The sequence below is a fragment of the Perna viridis genome, chromosome 2, assembly GCF_037379345.1.
Source record: "Perna viridis isolate PV_CMFRI_1.1 ecotype Kerala chromosome 2, ASM3737934v1, whole genome shotgun sequence".
Classification (NCBI taxonomy): domain Eukaryota; kingdom Metazoa; phylum Mollusca; class Bivalvia; order Mytilida; family Mytilidae; genus Perna; species Perna viridis.
Genome location: NC_142446.1, coordinates 30,876,866 through 30,887,311, shown reverse-complemented (window position 1 = coordinate 30,887,311; position 10,446 = coordinate 30,876,866). Strand labels below are relative to the sequence as shown.

The following is a 10,446-nucleotide window of genomic DNA, read 5'->3' as shown; positions in this document are numbered from 1 at the left end:
TGTAAATCCCTTGTGCCGCCGCTTGATTACATGTGCTGTTTTACACAATCCATAAACACCCTTAACTTTTCTCTTGTATTATAAGCAGCCAATGAGAATAAAAAACACCGCTACTTCACAAACTGAACCTGTAATTTGCTTTCACCACATCTTTTAAGACTCATGACTCTGTGTACTTATATACCATGCAAGGTTGCAGTTTTGAATTACTTGTAGTACATTACTAATTGATGTCATAGCTCGTGTTGTCGGAATATTCAACTTCGTTCATTTTAATGTTTATATAAATAAAACAAACGTGTAAAATGACGTAATTTGTTTACAGGTCTTTCGAGCGTTTTACATAAAAGAAGATAACGGAAACTGGCGTTCAAATTTCAGTTGGAAACGTCGCCGGTTAAATTTTACTGACATCATACTGCCACACAGACATCACCTGAAGAGGAAACTGCTCTTTTAACAAGTTTGTAGAAGAACTTGAGCTTGGTATTGGCACAATATTCGATGTATATACAAATGAAACGTACACTATCTGCATTCACCAACTTGGAAACAAGTTAAGTAGTATTCCCACTTTTATCTTAACTATGTTTTTTTTAAACCCACCATTTGTGGGTACATGTAGGTTAAAAAAGGTGGGAACTCTATTTTTGAACTTGTTCTCAACCTGTTCACATACAATGTACTCCAGAAAAATTATTCATGCTGCAGCCAGGGCCTAGTCCTAATATCTATATAGTGACTAAATTGGCTTGGGTAATTAACAAGTGTGTAATCTTATCAAGATATTCCATAATTAATTGAGGGGGTACTCAATAGGGACAGAGATATCTGAATGTGATAGGGGAATGGCACACTGCCTCCTCCATTTTCCCCGAGCAAGGACACTGTAATCCGTTTAAAGTAATTGTTTTAAGCCTCACTTTTATATTTCATTGTACATAACATGTACATTGTTGTCTCTTTTTACCTCAAACCATGTACATGTAATGTCAGTTAAAAATAAAAAATATGAAGGTTTAAAGCTAAGTGTTGTATATTTTATTCAGGGTGAAATGTGTATTTTTTTTCACGGTATAAGATTTTTCTGTAAAGTAGTAGGACCCAACAAATTTATATAGACATTGGGTTTTTGCATCTGAAAACTATTTTTTTAATCTTACTTTTTCTGCATTTTCATAGCAGGCTTACGCCATAATGGTTTACAGTTCTTAAAGAGTCATGTATTGTGCTCTTAGGTTTAAAGTATTAATATAATGTGTCTATGAAATAGTTAAATTAGTATGCATTTGTTTGTTGATGTAACGTTGCCTTCCCCTATCTCTGACTGAACTGATAAATATGCTTCTATTAACTACAAATTTATTTGCAATTTTGTGGACCCTTAAACCTAAGCTGAATGCCAAGATTATGTTCCTTTAAGGTAGAGACAAAACTTTTAACAGAAGTGTCCTTTATTACTCTTGACTCAATCATTAAACCCTTACTATGACAAATAGCCTATATACATGTATAGGCTTTTTGTAATCCCGTATTTTGCCAAGAGCCTATGTATAGGCTTTGCAACTGCTGTGTACACTTTGGTCAGTCAATTATTATTTGGCATTCATAGAATAGGCATTTGTCTTATCAATTCAGACCACTTTTCATCTTTAAAAGGTAACCAAATTCTTTTTATCAAAACTTGTCCCTTCTTGGAAAAAAAATCAGATATTTGACTTAATACTGTTATAAGGTACATGAACCTATATTAAAATTGAAACAAAAATTCACAGGAAAGCAGGAGGACAGAGATATTTTGTCTTTAAGTTGGAAATTGAACACACTTGTAGAAATGCAACAGCATTTATAGATATCTAAAAGTTTTTATTAGTAATAGGTATCAGTCTTGTATTGTATTCCGGAGGGGGTGTACGTCAAAACATGGAGGCTAAAAAATTATAGTGCGCTTCTTTTTTGCCATTTCTTGTTTTTGTTTTTTTTGCAAATGATTATCATTTATCATCAAAAGTATAGGATAAATATCAAGCTATGACAAAAAAACTTGTTTTTGAGGAAAAACAGTATTTTCAAGAAAAATAATGCGTCAGAAAATGAGTCTTATTTTATGAACTCAAAATAACAATGAAAGTAGAGGTTGTCTAATTTTAGTCTGACATGTTTTGGTGTACAAAAGTTCATGCTTTTTTTTCTAGAATGGACCTAAAAATTATTTTTGACATTTCCTTAATAAAAAAAAACATGGTCAAAAGTTAGATTGAAACTCCTTGTATATTTTTTAAAAAATCATTAAAATTTATGGTTTACTATAGAAGCCTATGGGGCAAAGAATACAAGACTGAGACCTATTGTATTTAGTGTCATTTATAGAGTAATCTCCCTTTATTTTGAATTCTACAGTGAATTCTATATAATTTTTTATCTCCTACATGTAAGAACATGGGTGCTATGAAAAACAGAATGTTAATTTCTATTTACTACGTCAATACAAACAAAACATCAAACATAAAAATATGTAGGCTAGGCATTTCGGCCATATATCGCAGACACATTATGCATGATTCTTAGATGAAGTGCTACTTAATAACAAAAATAAAAATTTGAAGTCTTTTTGGAGTTGTTTCGATATCCCATATTACGGAATCTGCATGACTCTTACAAGGAGTGCCACTTGAATAGTGTTGCAGTACTCAATAGATACACTTGTAAGTAACCCCTTTCTCTATTTTTCAACTGAAACTCTTAAAGAATTTTCACAGTCTTTCACAAAATCATTGAAGAATACAATGTGATTTAATTGTTCAGAACAAGGGAAAGATGATAATGCTTTTTTAATTTTCTCTCTTAAAACATTTCAGTAGCCTTGATGACAACTAAGTGCAGATTACCAGGGTGATCCTGTACCAGGATATTTGGCAGATGATCAGGTGCGGATCCAAGGACTGGCGTACCGGGTGAACCCCCCCACCCCCCAATTGGTAAGGGAAACATTTTTCACCACAAGTTTCACCCCATAATATTTTTTGCCTTGCTTTGCACAGCATTTAATTCAATTAATGCCCCCCTACACTCAAATCCTGGATCCGCCCCTGTTGATGATAGTCCAAAAAGTGAAATGTAAGACTTACTTTTGGAATTAAAGCAATTAAAGGTAGAACGAAGTGCTTGTTACTACACAACATACAAATGTAGCTCCACCTAATGAGTTGTAAATATTAAAACCTTACAGATACGTCTAAGCAACTAAAAAAAAAATAATGGTATTTTGATGAAGGGAGAAGGGGATTAGGGGATCATATCAGTCAAATAAAATTAGATCTAGTGTTTTTTTCACTTTTTTGCAACAAATAAAAATTGGAGGTGCTAATTTTAATTAGACTGGGGATCATATTGGCCTAAAAAATACTGAAAATTAATCATCGTGTTCATTTTGAATTTGTAAATCCATTACATTGAGAAAACATAGGGATTTCTATAAATTCTTGAATGCAAATGGCAAAAAGATAGCTTGAATTTTACCAAAATTCATATATTTCATTCATTTTTTGGCCATATTGTGGTCAGAATGATGTTCACAAAAACAACTTAATATTTAGTCAATAGATTCATTAGACACAAAGGAAGGCCTTTCAGTATTTGAAGAATCTTGCACCACCCAGTTTAAAAAAAAGGGGCTGTGATGGACAAAATAAGTTACTGTAAATCTTATTTTTTATGATTCTGTTGTCAGTTTGTTCTTTTTTTAAATCTGTTTTTTTTTACGATTGCAGAAATTTGCAAGGTTCATATAATGTTATGGAATTGTCATCCCCAAATCAACAGGTTGTGAAGGGCATTAGTCCCATTATTGTCAATGTCTAGTTATGTTTTATAAATTATGATATATTTTATAGGTATTGCATGGTATATGGTACTATACAATTTTGCTAATAGTGTGGAGCATTTATAATGTTTTAGACTTTTTTTTTATATTTTAGGTTGTTTGTAAAGTCCACATTGTGAACAAAAAGAATGAAATACTGGAGAGCAATATTGAAGAAACTGTATTATATTTTATATAATGAATATAAAAGATTTTAGGAAACAATTTTTATACACTTATGGCTATCAATTAGAGATGGGTCTTATAATGGTACACGTTCATATATCCATCCGTCTGTCTGTGTTAACATGTAACATGGAAACTTTAAAATCCCTTGAATAGTAAACCTTATTGCCATCACTTAGCATCCGTCCTCGTCATCGTCCTTCGTCGTTAACAATTATACAAAACTCTTCTCCTCTGAAACCATTCAACTGATTGGAACCAAACTTAGTATAACTATTCCTTGGGATATCCTGCATAGAACTGATGTGGGGATATTTGATTCATCGAAAAACATGGCTGCTGTTACTAAAAATAGAACATAGAGGGTTGGACAGTAGATTTTTGAATATATCTACAAAATTGTTAGGTTTAGCTAAATTCTGACAGGATAAAAGTGTTCAGCATGATAAGATCTACCTCTGGTCAAGTTTTGGTTTTAATCTGTTAAGCCATGTTGGAGTTATTGCCTTTTTTCAACAATTTTTGCTATTTTCAATGATATTTCTTTCAAAAATCTTCTTCTTTGACACTACTTAACCAATTGAAACCAAACTGAGTATGAATGTTTCTCGAGATATCCTGCATAGAACTGATGTGGGGATTTTTTATTCATCAAAAAACATGGCCACCATTACTAAAAATAGAACAGGGGTCAGACAGTAGATTTTTGAATATATCTACAAAACCGTTAGGTTTAGCTAAACTCTGACATGGGATAAAAGTGTTCAGCATGTTGAGATCTATCTCTGATCAAGTTTTGGTTTTAATCCGTTAAGCCATGTTGGAGGTATTGCCCTTTTTCAACGATTTTTTGCTATTTTTAATGTTATTTCTTTCAAAAATCTTCTCTGTCTACTTGACCAATTGAAACCAAACTTGGTATGAATGTTTCTTGGGATATCCTTAGTGCATGATACGGGTGTGGGGATTTTTGATTCGTTGAAAAACATAGCCACCATTACAAAAAATAGAACAGAGGGGTCGACAGTAGTTTTTCACATATATCTCAGAACAGTTAGGTTTAGCCAAACTCTTTCAATTGCTGAAATGATCCTTATTATAAGTCCTTTAAAAGTCTTCAGGGATCAAAGTTGTCAGGCGACTCCTTGTAAGAGTTATTGCCCTTGAATGATCAGAAGTGAGTTTTTTTTACAGTTCCAGCCAATATCTTGAAACCTATAATTGCTGAAATGATCGTTATGATAAGTCCTACCGAAGTCTTCTTGCGTCAAAATTGTTGGACATCACCTTGTTAAATTTATTACCCTTGAAAGACAAATTTTAACCAGGTGAGCAATTCAGGCTCCTGGGAGCATCTTGTTTTGAAGTTCTTTTCTTATTGTATTGTCTTATTGTTATTTTTTTATAGTTATTGTACCATTTTCTTTTTCTTCCAAGAACCTTATGCTATATATCAACATTTAACATTACTGCATCAAGTTAAAATGTTGTGTCCTGAAATGCCTAAAGTGTTCTGAAATTGACCTCTGCAAATCCTTTTTATGAGTCCGGAAAAAAATGGTGATCATATAATGGTATGCTGTTATCATTGTTTATAGACACTTCATGTCCCGACAATAACTTGAGAATGAGTGTATATGTTTATGAAAGTATACTACAAGGTGACATACCTTTAAGGAAGTCTGGGATTGATGTTGGAAGTGTGCCTTGAACTGTTTAGGAAAAATGTACCAGAAACGAGCATTTTCATGATTTTCGGACAAAAACTTGAGTAAATATGAATGAATCTCCTTGAAATTGTACCATAAGGTGTCATACCACAAAAGGAAGGCTAGGATTGAATTGGGGTTGTTCTTATTGACGAATAAGGTTGCTACTGTGATTCTTGTCAAATTAGTTTCCTGTATCAAATATTGAATCGCAATCAAAATTCAGAACTGTATCTAGCTTGAATGGTGTGTTAATACTTGGCCCAATTTTCAGGGTTCGACCTCTATTGTTGTATCAAGCTGCGCTCAGTAGAGCACATTTTTTTGCTACGAGTTATGACAGCTTTTCAGTTTACTTCCATATGGGGACGATTGTTATGTGTTCAGGGCACAGCTGTTTATATTTCCATGTATTAATTTATGATATTTCCCTTCTTTTATATACTAAAAAGAAAAAACTAAATGTATTGTAAGTTGTTGGTGTTTAATATATAGCAAATAAACGATTAAGCATGATATTGATTATTCATACTTAAACGTTAAAAATTGATGCTTTTTCGAAATAAAAAAAATTAAAAAATTTTCATTTAAATGTGTCATTCCTGTACTGAATAAAAAATGGTTATAGAAAACATCAAGAATTGTTGCATAACACATTCTGCTTGTAATTTTATATGTACATGTACCCAGTTTCATTATGATGTGTTCATATTCGAACAAATGAAAACTCATACAACTTACACAATTTAAAATGCATTTAATTAGAAATTACATGTAAAATCGATATAGCAATGGAAGGAAACCAGAACAAAACATCTCCAAAACGAATCTTAAAAAGATGTTTGGAGTTTTGGCCGCATAAATTGTAAATTGGTGTAGGACAAAAAACTTTAAAAGAAGAAGACAACAATACACATATTCAATGAAAGCATACTCATGAAAGGTGAAAAAAAATCAATAAATACCATAGTTTCCTTTGAAATGAAAAAGTACTAAGGAACGACAGAAAACCACAGTATTGAAAAATGACTGACATTTTCAGTACTGAAAAATGAATAAAATTCAAAGTACTGTAAAATGACAAAAAAGGTAAGTACTGAAATTAACGAAAGAAATTCCTTACTGAAATGTTATTCGAAAGAAAAGTATTGATTTTATATCGGCATTAAAAGTACATGAAATCTGTAGTTAAATTCCTGGTAGTGTACTGGACAAAGGAAGGAACCAACAAGAACAGTTTCTGAAAAATTGTCATCCTTAATAAAATAATAAAGTAAATCATTCCAAGGCTCCAGAATCTTTGGTGGACTTCTGTCAATAGAGGAAAGAAATTCATTTGGGAATTAGTTGAGCTAAAATACAAATATTTCAAATCTCCAGAAATGGTAAAGAGCAAGGTCACAGAAAGCTTTATTGAAAATTACGAATTATAGGTTCAAAGCCTTAATAATTATGATTTTATTTAAAATTTATTTTCAATATTATTTTTTATACCCCCTCCCCCATTAAAGTAGAGCTTTCAAAATACGCTAAACATAGTCGTGTTTCATGTAGAATTGCATTTTCCACCTATTGATGAATGTTATAATTAAATTTGTAACATTTGAAAGTTTAATTGGATACGATGGCATAAGAGAGATAACTATAAACTGATGAAATGTAAACTTAGTAATATGGTCCATACACCTTCTATTCAGGATTGGTACCAGAGTGATCAATTTAAATCAGTATCGTACAGATTTATATTGAAGAGCTTCAAGTTCCATAAGTGGACGACCATTAGATTCTTGAGGGGTGGGTGGGGGGGGGGGCTTGTGCATATCCGGGTTACCAAAGTATGTGGTTTGGGTTTTATATCAAAGCACGTGTTACTCTTTATGTTTATTATTCAACGCATTATTAAATGAAGTTCATTCTCTATAATATAATATAAGGCATAGTCTCTACTATATCCGACAGGTGGCATTCCTGGACCCGAAATAATACCCCAAATTTAACGGGAAATGTTGCGAGGGACTTTTTAGGGGACAGATTCGCATATCTATGTATATGAATGAAATCTACAATTGCAATATTCAACTATAGTACGTGGACTGAAATAACCCCCGTGCACCCCCACTCATCAACCAAAATATGATTTTAAGTTACCCGTGTACCTCTCATTTACGAATCGTTTTGTCGCAAAAAAAATAAACTGAAGCATGATTTTTGTTTTGTTTTTTTTTTTTTGCTACTTTTGTACCTCGTTGAGGCAAAAATCCATTTTTAAATTTTTTTTTAATTCTTCGAACTTCTTTTTTCTACAAAACGAAGTAAACTGACATGTAACATCATGTTGCCCAATATCTCAACATTACAATGGTACCAAGAAAGTTGCCGTAACACTTAGGGTTTTGGGGTAAAATGAAAAAAATGAACCCTTACCTCACCGAAAAACTGGGTATGGGGTAGCATTCTTTCGCCTTAATGACCTAGAATAATTAGTTAGGTTAAAGTATTATGCCTTGGCTCATTAGAAAGCTTAAATGCTAATGGGTATGCAAAAGCTTGTTTGAAGTAGGATGCTCGAAAAATTGCAAACTAAAGGTGAATTGGAAGAAAATATGAAATTCCGAAAATTCCCCTTTTTATGAAAACTCATTATTGTCATATCGAAACTGAAAAATACGTGTTTGAAATCAGCAGGTATGTTGAATAAATCGATAATTAAAACACCAGTACCCAACTCTTTTTTACATTGGTAATATACTAATATTACTACTATCATTTGGGTTTATATTGATATTCTTTATTTATGGGTAGGGTGGCAATTTTTCACCTAATTGGACTTAAAAAAGTTCAAACTTTTCTTACTCAGGCTCATTAGAAAGCTAAGACATTATATAACTGTACATGAATATACAAATATTTTTTTAGAAGTACGGTATTTAAAAAAAATGCCCATTACAGGTAAAATGAAGAAAATATGAAATTCCGAAAAATTCCCATTTCTGAAAAAACTCATTGTCACACCGAAACTGAAAACTACTCGCCTGCATGAGAATATATGTTGAATACATCTATACTTAAAACACAAGTACCCAACCTCCCTACTATTTTATGTTGAGGTATTTTTTCATGGGTAAGGGTGGCAATTTTTCACCTAACTTGACTTGGAAAAGTTTAAATATTTATTACTTGGGTTCATTTCGAGGCTAAGACAATATAAAAATGTACCGTATCACACAAAACTTGTTTAAACTACGGTATTATGACAAAATGACAATAACGGGTGATATAGAAGAAATTCTGAAAATATCCATTTTTTTTCGATTTTATAGTAATTGTAATCCCAAAAAGAAAATTTAAGCGCCTGCATTGATCAGATAAGTTGGGTATATCATTATTTCAATTATGAATGCCTAAAACATGAGTTTTACAGTGTAAATTTGAGACACTATGCTACATGATGATACATAAAACTGTTTAGTTTTTTTACACATGCTGTCCCAGGAAGCCATAGACGCTCTAACGATAGAGCGAGCCATTTTTTAAAGGTTTTGAGGAGGTCAGATTATTTATTTTCAATTTAATAGCCAAGATTAGAATATTTATTTTCAATTCACTAGCCAGGGTCAGCTAAAAATTTATTTTCTAGCAATTTGCAAAGTCAGACTATTTATTTTCTGGAATGATGAGGCCAAATTATTTATTTCCTAAATAATCAGTTACGGATTATTTATTTTCAAAATCTGCTAAGAATCTAATGTCGTCCATTAACTTATAATTAACTTCGACCAAAAGCGCACTGCTTGACTTCAAGATAACGAACAATTGCCAATAAAAGTGATTATCTTGGTAGGTAATGATGTCAGTAAAATACATATCTTCTAGTAGAATTATTTAAAATTTCTACCTGAAAATGTTTTTCACATACATATATATATATTTTTATTGGCAATATACATGAAAGGACAAAAGGATAAAATTTTCTGGAACGCATATCTATATATTATAATCAAATTGAATTTTAATATCATTTAATTTGAAAACAAAACAAAAACAAAACAAAACAAAAACAAAACAAAACAAAAACAAACAAACAAACAAATAAAATGCCTGTTATTGTGATGAAAATTTCATATAACTCTTATGTAAGAAAGCACTTTTTATATCATTATTTGATTCAGCATTTTGATTGTTGAGATATTAAGGCTGAAACCAGATTTTTTTCAGTATATTTTTAAAATGTAAATTGTCATATAAAATAATAGTGGTAGCACTAGCTGACTGCTGAGAAAATCCTTGGTTGGCCCTGTAAATATGTTTAGACGGTGTTCTTCAAAGAGTTTACAACTTGATTTTACCTTCAAACAATCACTAGTTTTACTGAAATTCCTTACAGCTTCTCGCCTATTACAACATATTGGCGAATTACATTGGGAATGTAATAACAAATAGTTACATAACACTATAACAATAAATTTGAAAACGATAGCACTTTCCGTATATCCGTTACACCCTTCATTTCGTGCATTATAAAGCTAGGACATTGTTGCTTCGAGTAGATAATTCGACTGTCTGTGGATATAAACCACTAAAATCCCGAAAAATCTTTCGTAACACAGTGTTAGCCAATCATTTGGACGATGTCAGTGACGCTGACCATCAGCTGACTGTTCCTATGCTTGCATTGGTTTAGTTGTCGTT

General features: G+C 32.0%; 1 long non-coding RNA gene across 1 annotated transcript; it reads left to right on the top strand.

Moving 5' to 3' along the window:
• Window positions 1–327: 327 nt before the first annotated feature.
• Window positions 328–6,273, top strand: LOC148624612 (uncharacterized). Its single transcript, XR_015919715.1, has 3 exons — window positions 328–463; window positions 2,859–2,978; window positions 3,978–6,273. It is a non-coding gene; the product is annotated as an uncharacterized LOC148624612 (long non-coding RNA).
• The last annotated feature ends 4,173 nt before the right edge of the window (window positions 6,274–10,446 follow it).